The following is an 18,269-nucleotide window of genomic DNA, read 5'->3' as shown; positions in this document are numbered from 1 at the left end:
ATATCTCGAAATATGTCCGTTAGGCCCCTTCCCTTGAGATAAATCTGCAAATATCTCGGAAACTAAGCGAGCTATGGCAAAATGTTAAGAGACCTTTTTTGTAGAGAATTAAGTTTCCTACTTTTTATGTTCTATGATATTTTTTGATCAGATGCGTAGTTCTCGAGATATGTCAAGATATTTAAAAGTTCCGAAGCCGCACCAACATAATAGAGATACAGAAACACCGTGGCCCCTTTCTTTGAGATAACTCTGCACTATTGCGAGCTGCAAATGCCACTTCCAGCTTAGCTGTGCAGAAGAAGAACAACAAGAAGAAGAAATATCTCGAAATATGTCCGTCAGGCCCCTTCCCTTGAGATAAATCTGCAAATATCTCGGAAACGAAGCGAGCTATGGCAAAATGTTAAGAGACGTTTTTTGTAGAGAATTATGTTTCCTACAATTTATGTTCTATGATATTTTTTGATCAGAAGCGTAGTTTTCGAGATATATCGAGATATTTAAAAGTTCCGAAGCCGCACCAACATAATAGAGATACAGAAACACCGTGGCCCCTTTCTTTGAGATAACTCTGCACTAGTGCGAGCCGCAAATGCCACTTCCAGCTTAGCTGTGCAGAAGAAGAACAACAAGAAGAAGAAATATCTCGAAATATGTCCGTCAGGCCCCTTCCCTTGAGATAAATCTGCAAATATCTCGGAAACGAAGCGAGCTATGGCAAAATGTTAAGAGACCTTTTTTGTAGAGAATTAAGTTTCCTATTTTTTATGTTCTATGATATTTTTTGATCAGATGCGTAGTTCTCGAGATATATCAAGATATTTAAAAGTTCCGAAGCCGCACCAACATAATAGAGATACAGAAACACCGTGGCCCCTTTCTTTGAGATAACTCTGCACTATTGCGAGCTGCAAATGCCACATCCAGCTTAGCTGTGCAGAAGAAGAACAACAAGAAGAAGAAATATCCCGAAATATGTCCGTCAGGCCCCTTCCCTTGAGATAAATCGGCAAATATCTCGGAAACGAAGCGAGCTATGGCAAAATGTTAAGAGACTTTATTTGTAGAGAATTAAGTTTGCTACTTTTTTATGTTCTATGATATTTTTTGATCAGATGCGTAGTTCTCGAGATATATCGAGATATTTAAAAGTTCCGAAGCCGCACCAACATAATAGAGATACAGAAACACCGTGGCCCCTTTCTTTGAGATAACTCTGCACTATTGCGAGCTGCAAATGCCACATCCAGCTTAGCTGTGCAGAAGAAGAACAACAAGAAGAAGAAATATCTCGAAATATGTCCGTCAGGCCCCTTCCCTTGAGATAAATCGGCAAATATCTCGGAAACGAAGCGAGCTATGGCAAAATGTTAAGAGACTTTATTTGTAGAGAATTAAGTTTGCTACTTTTTTATGTTCAATGATATTTTTTGATCAGATGCGTAGTTCTCGAGATATATCGAGATATTTAAAAGTTCCGAAGCCGCACCAACATAATAGAGATATAGAAACACCGTGGCCCCTTTCTATGAGATAACTCTGCACTATTGCGAGCTGTAAATGCCACTTCCAGCTTAGCTGTGCAGAAAAAGAACAACAAGAAGAAGAAATATCTCGAAATATGTCCGTCAGGCCCCTTCCCTTGAGATAAATCTGCAAATATCTCGGAAACGAAGCGAGCTATGGCAAAATGTTAAGAGACGTTTTTTGTAGAGAATTATGTTTCCTACAATTTATGTTCTATGATATTTTTTGATCAGAAGCGTCGTTTTCGAGATATATCGAGATATTTAAAAGTTCCGAAGCCGCACCAACATAATAGAGATACAGAAACACCGTGGCCCCTTTCTTTGAGATAACTCTGCACTAGTGCGAGCCGCAAATGCCACTTCCAGCTTAGCTGTGCAGAAGAAGAACAACAAGAAGAAATATCTCGAAATATGTCCGTCAGGCCCCTTCCCTTGAGATAAATCTGCAAATATCTCGGAAACGAAGCGAGCTATGGCAAAATGTGAGGAGACCTTTTTTGTAGAGAATTAAGTTTCCTACTTTTTATGTTCTATGATATTTTTTGATCAGATGCGTAGTTCTCGAGATATATCAAGATATTTAAAAGTTCCGAGGCCGCACCAACATAATAGAGATACAGAAACACCGTGGCCCCTTTCTTTGAGATAACTCTGCACTATTGCGAGCTGCAAATGCCACTTCCAGCTTAGCTGTGCAGAAGAATAACAACAAGAAGAAGAAATATCTCGAAATATGTCCGTCAGGCCCCTTCCCTTGAGATAAATCTGCAAATATCTCGGAAACGAAGCGAGCTATGGCAAAATGTTAAGAGACGTTTTTTGTAGAGAATTATGTTTCCTACAATTTATGTTCTATGATATTTTTTGATCAGAAGCGTAGTTTTCGAGATATATCGAGATATTTAAAAGTTCCGAAGCCGCACCAACATAATAGAGATACAGAAACACCGTGGCCCCTTTCTTTGAGATAACTCTGCACTAGTGCGAGCCGCAAATGCCACTTCCAGCTTAGCTGTGCAGAAGAAGAACAACAAGAAGAAGAAATATCTCGAAATATGTCCGTCAGGCCCCTTCCCTTGAGATAAATCTGCAAATATCTCGGAAACGAAGCGAGCTATGGCAAAATGTTAAGAGACCTTTTTTGTAGAGAATTAAGTTTCCTACTTTTCATCTTGTATGATATTTTTTGATCAGATGCGTAGTTCTCGAGATATATCAAGATATTTAAAAGTTCCGAAGCCGCACCAACATAATAGAGATACAGAAACACCGTGGCCCCTCTCTTTGAGATAACTCTGCACTATTGCGAGCTGGAAATGCCACTTCCAGTTTAGCTGTGCAGAAGAAGAACAACAAGAAGAAGAAATATCTCGAAATATGTCCGTTAGGCCCCTTCCCTTGAGATAAATCTGCAAATATCTCGGAAACTAAGCGAGCTATGGCAAAATGTTAAGAGACGTTTTTTGTAGAGAATTATGTTTCCTACAATTTATGTTCTATGATATTTTTTGATCAGAAGCGTAGTTTTCGAGATATATCGAGATATTTAAAAGTTCCGAAGCCGCACCAACATAATAGAGATACAGAAACACCGTGGCCCCTTTCTTTGAGATAACTCTGCACTATTGCGAGCTGCAAATGCCACTTCCAGCTTAGCTGTGCAGAAGAAGAACAACAAGAAGAAGAAATATCTCGAAAAATGTCCGTCAGGCCCCTTCCCTTGAGACAAATCTGCAAATATCTCGGAAACGAAGCGAGCTATGGCAAAATGTTAACAGACGTTTTTTGTAGAGAATTATGTTTCCTACAATTTATGTTCTATGATATTTTTTGATCAGAAGCGTAGTTTTCGAGATATATCGAGATATTTAAAAGTTCCGAAGCCGCACCAACATAATAGAGATACAGAAACACCGTGGCCCCTTTCTTTGAGATAACTCTGCACTAGTGCGAGCCGCAAATGCCACTTCCAGCTTAGCTGTGCAGAAGAAGAACAACAAGAAGAAGAAATATCTCGAAATATGTCCGTCAGGCCCCTTCCCTTGAGATAAAATGTAAATATCTCGGAAACGAAGCGAGCTATGGCAAAATGTTAAGAGACCTTTCTTGTAGAGAATTAAGTTTCCTACTTTTTATCTTGTATGATATTTTTTGATCAGATGCGTAGTTCTCGAGATATATCAAGATATTTAAAAGTTCCGAAGCCGCACCAACATAATAGAGATACAGAAACACCGTGGCCCCTTTCTTTGAGATAACTCTGCACTATTGCGAGCTGCAAATGCCACTTCCAGCTTAGCTGTGCAGAAGAAGAACAACAAGAAGAAGAAATATCTCGAAATATGTCCGTCAGGCCCCTTCCCTTGAGATAAATCTGCAAATATCTCGGAAACGAAGCGAGCTATGGCAAAATGTTAAGAGACGTTTTTTGTAGAGAATTATGTTTCCTACAATTTATGTTCTATGATATTTTTTGATCAGAAGCGTAGTTTTCGAGATATATCGAGATATTTAAAAGTTCCGAAGCCGCACCAACATAATAGAGATACAGAAACACCGTGGCCCCTTTCTTTGAGATAACTCTGCACTAGTGCGAGCCGCAAATGCCACTTCCAGCTTAGCTGTGCAGAAGAAGAACAACAAGAAGAAGAAATATCTCGAAATATGTCCGTCAGGCCCCTTCCCTTGAAATAAAATGTAAATATCTCGGAAACGAAGCGAGCTATGGCAAAATGTTAAGAGACCTTTTTTGTAGAGAATTAAGTTTCCTACTTTTTATCTTGTATGATATTTTTTGATCAGATGCGTAGTTCTCGAGATATATCAAGATATTTAAAAGTTCCGAAGCCGCACCAACATAATAGAGATACAGAAACACCGTGGCCCCTTTCTTTGAGATAACTCTGCACTATTGCGAGCTGCAAATGCCACTTCCAGCTTAGCTGTGCAGAAGAAGAACAACAAGAAGAAGAAATATCTCGAAATATGTCCGTCAGGCCCCTTCCCTTGAGATAAATCTGCAAATATCTCGGAAACGAAGCGAGCTATGGCAAAATGTTAAGAGACGTTTTTTGTAGAGAATTCTGTTTCCTACAATTTATGTTCTATGATATTTTTTGATCAGAAGCGTAGTTTTCGAGATATATCGAGATATTTAAAAGTTCCGAAGCCGCACCAACATAATAGAGATACAGAAACACCGTGGCCCCTTTCTTTGAGATAACTCTGCACTAGTGCGAGCCGCAAATGCCACTTCCAGCTTAGCTGTGCAGAAGAAGAACAACAAGAAGAAGAAATATCTCGAAATATGTCCGTCAGGCCCCTTCCCTTGAGATAAATCTGCAAATATCTCGGAAACGAAGCGAGCTATGGCAAAATGTTAAGAGACCTTTTTTGTAGAGAATTAAGTTTCCTATTTTTTATGTTCTATGATATTTTTTGATCAGATGCGTAGTTCTCGAGATATATCAAGATATTTAAAAGTTCCAGAGCCGCACCAACATAATAGAGATACAGAAACACCGTGGCCCCTTTCTTTGAGATAACTCTGCACTATTGCGAGCTGCAAATGCCACTTCCAGCTTAGCTGTGCAGAAGAAGAACAACAAGAAGAAGAAATATCTCGAAATATGTCCGTCAGGCCCCTTCCCTTGAGATAAATCTGCAAATATCTCGGAAACGAAGCGAGCTATGGCAAAATGTTAAGAGACCTTTTTTGTAGAGAATTAAGTTTCCTACTTTTTATCTTGTATGATATTTTTTGATCAGATGCGTAATTCTCGAGATATATCGAGATATTTAAAAGTTCCGAAGCCGCACCAACATAATAGAGATACAGAAACACCGTGGCTCCTTTCTTTGAGATAACTCTGCACAAGTGCGAGCTGTAAATGCCACTTCCAGCTTAGCTGTGCAGAAGAAGAACAACAAGAAGAAGAAATACCTCGAAATATGTCCGTCAGGCCCCTTCCCTTGAGATAAATCTGCAAATATCTCGGAAACGAAGCGAGCTATGGCAAAATGTTAAGAGACTTTATTTGTAGAGAATTAAGTTTCCTACTTTTTTATGTTCTATGATATTTTTTGATCAGATGCGTAGTTCTCGAGATATATCGAGATATTTAAAAGTTCCGAAGCCGCACCAACATAATAGAGATACAGAAACACCGTGGCCCCTTTCTATGAGATAACTCTGCACTATTGCGAGCTGTAAATGCCACTTCCAGCTTAGCTGTGCAGAAGAAGAACAACAAGAAGAAGAAATATCTCGAAATATGTCCGTCAGGCCCCTTCCCTTGAGATAAAATGTAAATATCTCGGAAACGAAGCGAGCTATGGCAAAATGTTAAGAGACCTTTTTTGTAGAGAATTAAGTTTCCTACTTTTTATCTTGTATGATATTTTTTGATCAGATGCGTAGTTCTCGAGATATATCAAGATATTTAAAAGTTCCGAAGCCGCACCAACATAATAGAGATACAGAAACACCGTGGCCCCTTTCTTTGAGATAACTCTGCACTATTGCGAGCTGCTAATGCCACTTCCAGCTTAGCTGTGCAGAAGAAGAACAACAAGAAGAAGAAATATCTCGAAATATGTCCGTCAGGCCCCTTCCCTTGAGATAAATCTGCAAATATCTCGGAAACGAAGCGAGCTATGGCAAAATGTTAAGAGACGTTTTTTGTAGAGAATTATGTTTCCTACAATTTATGTTCTATGATATTTTTTGATCAGAAGCGTAGTTTTCGAGATATATCGAGATATTTAAAAGTTCCGAAGCCGCACCAACATAATAGAGATACAGAAACACCGTGGCCCCTTTCTTTGAGATAACTCTGCACTATTGCGAGCTGCAAATGCCACTTCCAGCTTAGCTGTGCAGAAGAAGAACAACAAGAAGAAGAAATATCTCGAAATATGTCCGTCAGGCCCCTTCCCTTGAGATAAATCTGCAAATGTCTCGGAAACGAAGCGAGCTATGGCAAAATGTTAAGAGACGTTTTTTGTAGAGAATTATGTTTCCTACAATTTATGTTCTATGATATTTTTTGATCAGATGCGTAGTTCTCGAGATATATCGAGATATTTAAAAGTTCCGAAGCCGCACCAACATAATAGAGATATAGAAACACCGTGGCCCCTTTCTATGAGATAACTCTGCACTATTGCGAGCTGTAAATGCCACTTCCAGCTTAGCTGTGCAGAAGAAGAACAACAAGAAGAAGAAATATCTCGAAATATGTCCGTCAGGCCCCTTCCCTTGAGATAAATCTGCAAATATCTCGGAAACGAAGCGAGCTATGGCAAAATGTTAAGAGACCTTTTTTGTAGAGAATTAAGTTTCCTACTTTTTATCTTGTATGATATTTTTTGATCAGATGCGTAGTTCTCGAGATATATCGAGATATTTAAAAGTTCCGAAGCCGCACCAACATAATAGAGATACAGAAACACCGTGGCTCCTTTCTTTGAGATAACTCTGCACTAGTGCGAGCTGTAAATGCCACTTCCAGCTTAGCTGTGCAGAAGAAGAACAACAAGAGGAAGAAATATCTCGAAATATGTCCGTCAGGCCCCTTCCCTTGAGATAAATCTGCAAATATCTCGGAAACGAAGCGAGCTATGGCAAAATGTTAAGAGACTTTATTTGTAGAGAATTAAGTTTCCTACTTTTTTATGTTCTATGATATTTTTTGATCAGATGCGTAGTTCTCGAGATATATCGAGATATTTAAAAGTTCCGAAGCCGCACCAACATAATAGAGATACAGAAACACCGTGGCCCCTTTCTATGAGATAACTCTGCACTATTGCGAGCTGTAAATGCCACTTCCAGCTTAGCTGTGCAGAAGAAGAACAACAAGAAGAAGAAATATCTCGAAATATGTCCGTCAGGCCCCTTCCCTTGAGATATATCTGCAAATATCTCGGAAACGAAGCGAGCTATGGCAAAATGTTAAGAGACCTTTTTTGTAGAGAATTATGTTTCCTACAATTTATCTTCTATGATATTTTTTGATCAAAAGCGTAGTTTTCGAGATATATCGAGATATTTAAAAGTTCCGAAGCCGCACCAACATAATAGAGATACAGAAACACCGTGGCCCCTTTCTTTGAGATAACTCTGCACTAGTGCGAGCCGCAAATGCCACTTCCAGCTTAGCTGTGCAGAAGAAGAACAACAAGAAGAAATATCTCGAAATATGTCCGTCAGGCCCCATCCCTTGAGATACATCTGCAAATATCTCGGAAACGAAGCGAGCTATGGCAAAATGTTAAGAGACCTTTTTTGTAGAGAATTAAGTTTCCTACTTTTTATGTTCTATGATATTTTTTGATCAGATGCGTAGTTCTCGAGATATATCAAGATATTTAAAAGTTCCGAAGCCGCACCAACATAATAGAGATACAGAAACACCGTGGCCCCTCTCTTTGAGATAACTCTGCACTAGTGCGAGCCGCAAATGCCACTTCCAGCTTAGCTGTGCAGAAGAAGAACAACAAGAAGAAGAAATATCTCGAAATATGTCCGTCAGGCCCCTTCCCTTGAGATAAATCTGCAAATATCTCGGAAACGAAGCGAGCTATGGCAAAATGTTAAGAGACCTTTTTTGTAGAGAATTAAGTTTCCTACTTTTTATCTTGTATGATATTTTTTGATCAGATGCGTAGTTCTCGAGATATATCGAGATATTTAAAAGTTCCGAAGCCGCACCAACATAATAGAGATACAGAAACACCGTGGCTCCTTTCTTTGAGATAACTCTGCACTAGTGCGAGCTGTAAATGCCACTTCCAGCTTAGCTGTGCAGAAGAAGAACAACAAGAAGAAGAAATATCTCGAAATATGTCCGTCAGGCCCCTTCCCTTGAGATAAATCTGCAAATATCTCGGAAACGAAGCGAGCTATGGCAAAATGTTAAGAGACTTTATTTGTAGAGAATTAAGTTTCCTACTTTTTTATGTTCTATGATATTTTTTGATCAGATGCGTAGTTCTCGAGATATATCGAGATATTTAAAAGTTCCGAAGCCGCACCAACATAATAGAGATACAGAAACACCGTGGCCCCTTTCTATGAGATAACTCTGCACTATTGCGAGCTGTAAATGCCACTTCCAGCTTAGCTGTGCAGAAGAAGAACAACAAGAAGAAGAAATATCTCGAAATATGTCCGTCAGGCCCCTTCCCTTGAGATACATCTGCAAATATCTCGGAAACGAAGCGAGCTATGGCAAAATGTTAAGAGACCTTTTTTGTAGAGAATTATGTTTCCTACAATTTATCTTCTATGATATTTTTTGATCAGATGCGTAGTTCTCGAGATATATCAAGATATTTAAAAGTTCCGAAGCCGCACCAACATAATAGAGATACAGAAACACCGTGGCCCCTTTCTTTGAGATAACTCTGCACTAGTGCGAGCCGCAAATGCCACTTCCAGCTTAGCTGTGCAGAAGAAGAACAACAAGAAGAAGAAATATCTCGAAATATGTCCGTCAGGCCCCTTTCCTTGAGATAAATCTGCAAATATCTCGGAAACGAAGCGAGCTATGGCAAAATGTTAAGAGACCTTTTTTGTAGAGAATTAAGTTTCCTACTTTTTATCTTGTATGATATTTTTTGATCAGATGCGTAGTTCTCGAGATATATCAAGATATTTAAAAGTTCCGAAGCCGCACCAACATAATAGAGATACAGAAACACCGTGGCCCCTCTCTTTGAGATAACTCTGCACTATTGCGAGCTGGAAATGCCACTTCCAGTTTAGCTGTGCAGAAGAAGAACAACAAGAAGAAGAAATATCTCGAAATATGTCCGTTAGGCCCCTTCCCTTGAGATAAATCTGCAAATATCTCGGAAACGAAGCGAGCTATGGCAAAATGTTAAGAGACCTTTTTTGTAGAGAATTAAGTTTCCTACTTTTTATGTTCTATGATATTTTTTGATCAGATGCGTAGTTCTCGAGATATATCAAGATATTTAAAAGTTCCGAAGCCGCACCAACATAATAGAGATACAGAAACACCGTGGCCCCTCTCTTTGAGATAACTCTGCACTAGTGCGAGCCGCAAATGCCACTTCCAGCTTAGCTGTGCAGAAGAAGAACAACAAGAAGAAGAAATATCTCGAAATATGTCCGTCAGGCCCCTTCCCTTGAGATAAATCTGCAAATATCTCGGAAACGAAGCGAGCTATGGCAAAATGTTCAGAGACCCTTTTTGTAGAGAATTAAGTTTCCTACTTTTTATCTTGTATGATATTTTTTGATCAGATGCGTAGTTCTCGAGATATATCGAGATATTTAAAAGTTCCGAAGCCGCACCAACATAATAGAGATACAGAAACACCGTGGCTCCTTTCTTTGAGATAACTCTGCACTAGTGCGAGCTGTAAATGCCACTTCCAGCTTAGCTGTGCAGAAGAAGAACAACAAGAAGAAGAAATATCTCGAAATATGTCCGTCAGGCCCCTTCCCTTGAGATAAATCTGCAAATATCTCGGAAACGAAGCGAGCTATGGCAAAATGTTAAGAGACTTTATTTGTAGAGAATTAAGTTTCCTACTTTTTTATGTTCTATGATATTTTTTGATCAGATGCGTAGTTCTCGAGATATATCGAGATATTTAAAAGTTCCGAAGCCGCACCAACATAATAGAGATACAGAAACACCGTGGCCCCTTTCTATGAGATAACTCTGCACTATTGCGAGCTGTAAATGCCACTTCCAGCTTAGCTGTGCAGAAGAAGAACAACAAGAAGAAGAAATATCTCGAAATATGTCCGTCAGGCCCCTTCCCTTGAGATATATCTGCAAATATCTCGGAAACGAAGCGAGCTATGGCAAAATGTTAAGAGACCTTTTTTGTAGAGAATTATGTTTCCTACAATTTATCTTCTATGATATTTTTTGATCAAAAGCGTAGTTTTCGAGATATATCGAGATATTTAAAAGTTCCGAAGCCGCACCAACATAATAGAGATACAGAAACACCGTGGCCCCTTTCTTTGAGATAACTCTGCACTAGTGCGAGCCGCAAATGCCACTTCCAGCTTAGCTGTGCAGAAGAAGAACAACAAGAAGAAATATCTCGAAATATGTCCGTCAGGCCCCATCCCTTGAGATACATCTGCAAATATCTCGGAAACGAAGCGAGCTATGGCAAAATGTTAAGAGACCTTTTTTGTAGAGAATTAAGTTTCCTACTTTATATGTTCTATGATATTTTTTGATCAGATGCGTAGTTCTCGAGATATATCAAGATATTTAAAAGTTCCGATGCCGCACCAACATAATAGAGATACAGAAACACCGTGGCCCCTTTCTTTGAGATAACTCTGCACTAGTGCGAGCCGCAAATGCCACTTCCAGCTTAGCTGTGCAGAAGAAGAACAACAAGAAGAAGAAATATCTCGAAATATGTCCGTCAGGCCCCTTTCCTTGAGATAAATCTGCAAATATCTCGGAAACGAAGCGAGCTATGGCAAAATGTTAAGAGACCTTTTTTGTAGAGAATTAAGTTTCCTACTTTTTATCTTGTATGATATTTTTTGATCAGATGCGTAGTTCTCGAGATATATCAAGATATTTAAAAGTTCCGAAGCCGCACCAACATAATAGAGATACAGAAACACCGTGGCCCCTCTCTTTGAGATAACTCTGCACTATTGCGAGCTGGAAATGCCACTTCCAGTTTAGCTGTGCAGAAGAAGAACAACAAGAAGAAGAAATATCTCGAAATATGTCCGTTAGGCCCCTTCCCTTGAGATAAATCTGCAAATATCTCGGAAACGAAGCGAGCTATGGCAAAATGTTAAGAGACTTTATTTGTAGAGAATTAAGTTTCCTACTTTTTTATGTTCTATGATATTTTTTGATCAGATGCGTAGTTCTCGAGATATATCGAGATATTTAAAAGTTCCGAAGCCGCACCAACATAATAGAGATACAGAAACACCGTGGCCCCTTTCTATGAGATAACTCTGCACTATTGCGAGCTGTAAATGCCACTTCCAGCTTAGCTGTGCAGAAGAAGAACAACAAGAAGAAGAAATATCTCGAAATATGTCCGTCAGGCCCCTTCCCTTGAGATACATCTGCAAATATCTCGGAAACGAAGCGAGCTATGGCAAAATGTTAAGAGACCTTTTTTGTAGAGAATTATGTTTCCTACAATTTATCTTCTATGATATTTTTTGATCAGATGCGTAGTTCTCGAGATATATCAAGATATTTAAAAGTTCCGAAGCCGCACCAACATAATAGAGATACAGAAACACCGTGGCCCCTTTCTTTGAGATAACTCTGCACTAGTGCGAGCCGCAAATGCCACTTCCAGCTTAGCTGTGCAGAAGAAGAACAACAAGAAGAAGAAATATCTCGAAATATGTCCGTCAGGCCCCTTTCCTTGAGATAAATCTGCAAATATCTCGGAAACGAAGCGAGCTATGGCAAAATGTTAAGAGACCTTTTTTGTAGAGAATTAAGTTTCCTACTTTTTATCTTGTATGATATTTTTTGATCAGATGCGTAGTTCTCGAGATATATCAAGATATTTAAAAGTTCCGAAGCCGCACCAACATAATAGAGATACAGAAACACCGTGGCCCCTCTCTTTGAGATAACTCTGCACTATTGCGAGCTGGAAATGCCACTTCCAGTTTAGCTGTGCAGAAGAAGAACAACAAGAAGAAGAAATATCTCGAAATATGTCCGTTAGGCCCCTTCCCTTGAGATAAATCTGCAAATATCTCGGAAACGAAGCGAGCTATGGCAAAATGTTAAGAGACCTTTTTTGTAGAGAATTAAGTTTCCTACTTTTTATGTTCTATGATATTTTTTGATCAGATGCGTAGTTCTCGAGATATATCAAGATATTTAAAAGTTCCGAAGCCGCACCAACATAATAGAGATACAGAAACACCGTGGCCCCTCTCTTTGAGATAACTCTGCACTAGTGCGAGCCGCAAATGCCACTTCCAGCTTAGCTGTGCAGAAGAAGAACAACAAGAAGAAGAAATATCTCGAAATATGTCCGTCAGGCCCCTTCCCTTGAGATAAATCTGCAAATATCTCGGAAACGAAGCGAGCTATGGCAAAATGTTCAGAGACCCTTTTTGTAGAGAATTAAGTTTCCTACTTTTTATCTTGTATGATATTTTTTGATCAGATGCGTAGTTCTCGAGATATATCGAGATATTTAAAAGTTCCGAAGCCGCACCAACATAATAGAGATACAGAAACACCGTGGCTCCTTTCTTTGAGATAACTCTGCACTAGTGCGAGCTGTAAATGCCACTTCCAGCTTAGCTGTGCAGAAGAAGAACAACAAGAAGAAGAAATATCTCGAAATATGTCCGTCAGGCCCCTTCCCTTGAGATAAATCTGCAAATATCTCGGAAACGAAGCGAGCTATGGCAAAATGTTAAGAGACTTTATTTGTAGAGAATTAAGTTTCCTACTTTTTTATGTTCTATGATATTTTTTGATCAGATGCGTAGTTCTCGAGATATATCGAGATATTTAAAAGTTCCGAAGCCGCACCAACATAATAGAGATACAGAGACACCGTGGCCCCTTTCTATGAGATAACTCTGCACTATTGCGAGCTGTAAATGCCACTTCCAGCTTAGCTGTGCAGAAGAAGAACAACAAGAAGAAGAAATATCTCGAAATATGTCCGTCAGGCCCCTTCCCTTGAGATATATCTGCAAATATCTCGGAAACGAAGCGAGCTATGGCAAAATGTTAAGAGACCTTTTTTGTAGAGAATTATGTTTCCTACAATTTATCTTCTATGATATTTTTTGATCAAAAGCGTAGTTTTCGAGATATATCGAGATATTTAAAAGTTCCGAAGCCGCACCAACATAATAGAGATACAGAAACACCGTGGCCCCTTTCTTTGAGATAACTCTGCACTAGTGCGAGCCGCAAATGCCACTTCCAGCTTAGCTGTGCAGAAGAAGAACAACAAGAAGAAATATCTCGAAATATGTCCGTCAGGCCCCATCCCTTGAGATACATCTGCAAATATCTCGGAAACGAAGCGAGCTATGGCAAAATGTTAAGAGACCTTTTTTGTAGAGAATTAAGTTTCCTACTTTATATGTTCTATGATATTTTTTGATCAGATGCGTAGTTCTCGAGATATATCAAGATATTTAAAAGTTCCGATGCCGCACCAACATAATAGAGATACAGAAACACCGTGGCCCCTTTCTTTGAGATAACTCTGCACTAGTGCGAGCCGCAAATGCCACTTCCAGCTTAGCTGTGCAGAAGAAGAACAACAAGAAGAAGAAATATCTCGAAATATGTCCGTCAGGCCCCTTTCCTTGAGATAAATCTGCAAATATCTCGGAAACGAAGCGAGCTATGGCAAAATGTTAAGAGACATTTTTGGAGAGAATTAAGTTTCCTACTTTTTATCTTGTATGATATTTTTTGATCAGATGCGTAGTTCTCGAGATATATCAAGATATTTAAAAGTTCCGAAGCCGCACCAACATAATAGAGATACAGAAACACCGTGGCCCCTCTCTTTGAGATAACTCTGCACTATTGCGAGCTGGAAATGCCACTTCCAGTTTAGCTGTGCAGAAGAAGAACAACAAGAAGAAGAAATATCTCGAAATATGTCCGTTAGGCCCCTTCCCTTGAGATAAATCTGCAAATATCTCGGAAACTAAGCGAGCTATGGCAAAATGTTAAGAGACCTTTTTTGTAGAGAATTAAGTTTCCTACTTTTTATGTTGTATGATATTTTTTGATCAGATGCGTAGTTCTCGAGATATATCAAGATATTTAAAAGTTCCGAAGCCGCACCAACATAATAGAGATACAGAAACACCGTGGCCCCTCTCTTTGAGATAACTCTGCACTAGTGCGAGCCGCAAATGCCACTTCCAGCTTAGCTGTGCAGAAGAAGAACAACAAGAAGAAGAAATATCTCGAAATATGTCCGTCAGGCCCCTTCCGTTGAGATAAATCTGCAAATATCTCGGAAACGAAGCGAGCTATGGCAAAATGTTAAGAGACCTTTTTTGTAGAGAATTAAGTTTCCTACTTTTTATCTTGTATGATATTTTTTGATCAGATGCGTAGTTCTCGAGATACATCGAGATATTTAAAAGTTCCGAAGCCGCACCAACATAATAGAGATACAGAAACACCGTGGCTCCTTTCTTTGAGATAACTCTGCACTAGTGCGAGCTGTAAATGCCACTTCCAGCTTAGCTGTGCAGAAGAAGAACAACAAGAAGAAGAAATATCTCGAAATATGTCCGTCAGGCCCCTTCCCTTGAGATAAATCTGCAAATATCTCGGAAACGAAGCGAGCTATGGCAAAATGTTAAGAGACTTTATTTGTAGAGAATTAAGTTTCCTACTTTTTTATGTTCTATGATATTTTTTGATCAGATGCGTAGTTCTCGAGATATATCGAGATATTTAAAAGTTCCGAAGCCGCACCAACATAATAGAGATACAGAAACACCGTGGCCCCTTTCTATGAGATAACTCTGCACTATTGCGAGCTGTAAATGCCACTTCCAGCTTAGCTGTGCAGAAGAAGAACAACAAGAAGAAGAAATATCTCGAAATATGTCCGTCAGGCCCCTTCCCTTGAGATATATCTGCAAATATCTCGGAAACGAAGCGAGCTATGGCAAAATGTTAAGACACCTTTTTTGTAGAGAATTATGTTTCCTACAATTTATCTTCTATGATATTTTTTGATCAAAAGCGTAGTTTTCGAGATATATCGAGATATTTAAAAGTTCCGAAGCCGCACCAACATAATAGAGATACAGAAACACCGTGGCCCCTTTCCTTGAGATAACTCTGCACTAGTGCGAGCCGCAAATGCCACTTCCAGCTTAGCTGTGCAGAAGAAGAACAACAAGAAGAAATATCTCGAAATATGTCCGTCAGGCCCCATCCCTTGAGATACATCTGCAAATATCTCGGAAACGAAGCGAGCTATGGCAAAATGTTAAGAGACCTTTTTTGTAGAGAATTAAGTTTCCTACTTTATATGTTCTATGATATTTTTTGATCAGATGCGTAGTTCTCGAGATATATCAAGATATTTAAAAGTTCCGATGCCGCACCAACATAATAGAGATACAGAAACACCGTGGCCCCTTTCTTTGAGATAACTCTGCACTAGTGCGAGCCGCAAATGCCACTTCCAGCTTAGCTGTGCAGAAGAAGAACAACAAGAAGAAGAAATATCTCGAAATATGTCCGTCAGGCCTCTTTCCTTGAGATAAATCTGCAAATATCTCGGAAACGAAGCGAGCTATGGCAAAATGTTAAGAGACCTTTTTTGTAGAGAATTAAGTTTCCTACTTTTTATCTTGTATGATATTTTTTGATCAGATGCGTAGTTCTCGAGATATATCAAGATATTTAAAAGTTCCGAAGCCGCACCAACATAATAGAGATACAGAAACACCGTGGCCCCTCTCTTTGAGATAACTCTGCACTATTGCGAGCTGGAAATGCCACTTCCAGTTTAGCTGTGCAGAAGAAGAACAACAAGAAGAAGAAATATCTCGAAATATGTCCGTTAGGCCCCTTCCCTTGAGATAAATCTGCAAATATCTCGGAAACTAAGCGAGCTATGGCAAAATGTTAAGAGACCTTTTTTGTAGAGAATTAAGTTTCCTACTTTTTATGTTCTATGATATTTTTTGATCAGATGCGTAGTTCTCGAGATATATCAAGATATTTAAAAGTTCCGAAGCCGCACCAACATAATAGAGATACAGAAACACCGTGGCCCCTCTCTTTGAGATAACTCTGCACTAGTGCGAGCCGCAAATGCCACTTCCAGCTTAGCTGTGCAGAAGAAGAACAACAAGAAGAAGAAATATCTCGAAATATGTCCGTCAGGCTCCTTCCCTTGAGATAAATCTGCAAATATCTCGGAAACGAAGCGAGCTATGGCAAAATGTTAAGAGACCTTTTTTGTAGAGAATTAAGTTTCCTACTTTTTATGTTCTATGATATTTTTTGATCAGATGCGTAGTTCTCGAGATATATCAAGATATTTAAAAGTTCCGAAGCCGCACCAACATAATAGAGATACAGAAACACCGTGGCCCCTTTCTTTGAGATAACTCTGCACTAGTGCGAGCCGCAAATGCGACTTCCAGCTTAGCTGTGCAGAAGAAGAACAACAAGAAGAAGAAATATCTCGAAATATGTCCGTCAGGCCCCTTCCCTTGAGATAAATCTGCAAATATCTCGGAAACGAAGCGAGCTATGACAAAATGTTAAGAGACCTTTTTTGTAGAGAATTAAGTTTCCTACTTTTTATGTTGTATGATATTTTTTGATCAGATGCGTAGTTCTCGAGATATATCAAGATATTTAAAAGTTCCGAAGCCGCACCAACATAATAGAGATACAGAAACACCGTGGCCCCTTTCTTTGAGATAACTCTGCACTATTGCGAGCTGCAACTGCCACTTCCAGCTTAGCTGTGCAGAAGAAGAACAACAAGAAGAAGAAATATCTCGAAATATGTCCGTCAGGCCCCTTCCCTTGAGATAAATCTGCAAATATCTCGGAAACGAAGCGAGCTATGGCAAAATGTTAAGAGACTTTATTTGTAGAGAATTAAGTTTGCTACTTTTTTATGTTCTATGATATTTTTTGATCAGATGCGTAGTTCTCGAGATATATCGAGATATTTAAAAGTTCCGAAGCCGCACCAACATAATAGAGATACAGAAACACCGTGGCCCCTTTCTTTGAGATAACTCTGCACTATTGCGAGCTGCAAATGCCACTTCCAGCTTAGCTGTGCAGAAGAAGAACAACAAGAAGAAGAAATATCTCGAAATATGTCCGTCAGGCCCCTTCCCTTGAGATAAATCTGCAAATATCTCGGAAACGAAGCGAGCTATGGCAAAATGTTAAGAGACTTTATTTGTAGAGAATTAAGTTTGCTACTTTTTTATGTTCTATGATATTTTTTGATCAGATGCGTAGTTCTCGAGATATATCGAGATATTTAAAAGTTCCGAAGCCGCACCAACATAATAGAGATATAGAAACACCGTGGCCCCTTTCTATGAGATAACTCTGCACTATTGCGAGCTGTAAATGCCACTTCCAGCTTAGCTGTGCAGAAGAAGAACAACAAGAAGAAGAAATATCTCGAAATATGTCCGTCAGGCCCCTTCCCTTGAGATAAATCTGCAAATGTCTCGGAAACGAAGCGAGCTATGGCAAAATGTTAAGAGACGTTTTTTGTAGAGAATTATGTTTCCTACAATTTATGTTCTATGATATTTTTTGATCAGATGCGTAGTTCTCGAGATATATCGAGATATTTAAAAGTTCCGAAGCCGCACCAACATAATAGAGATATAGAAACACCGTGGCCCCTTTCTATGAGATAACTCTGCACTATTGCGAGCTGTAAATGCCACTTCCAGCTTAGCTGTGCAGAAGAAGAACAACAAGAAGAAGAAATATCTCGAAATATGTCCGTCAGGCCCCTTCCCTTGAGATAAATCTGCAAATATCTCGGAAACGAAGCGAGCTATGGCAAAATGTTAAGAGACCTTTTTTGTAGAGAATTAAGTTTCCTACTTTTTATCTTGTATGATATTTTTTGATCAGATGCGTAGTTCTCGAGATATATCGAGATATTTAAAAGTTCCGAAGCCGCACCAACATAATAGAGATACAGAAACACCGTGGCTCCTTTCTTTGA

The sequence above is a fragment of the Osmia lignaria genome, unplaced genomic scaffold (assembly GCF_051020975.1).
Source record: "Osmia lignaria lignaria isolate PbOS001 unplaced genomic scaffold, iyOsmLign1 scaffold0001, whole genome shotgun sequence".
Classification (NCBI taxonomy): Eukaryota; Metazoa; Arthropoda; class Insecta; order Hymenoptera; family Megachilidae; genus Osmia; species Osmia lignaria.
The sequence above is the reverse complement of the archived record's forward strand: the minus strand, read 5'-3'. Positions refer to the sequence as shown.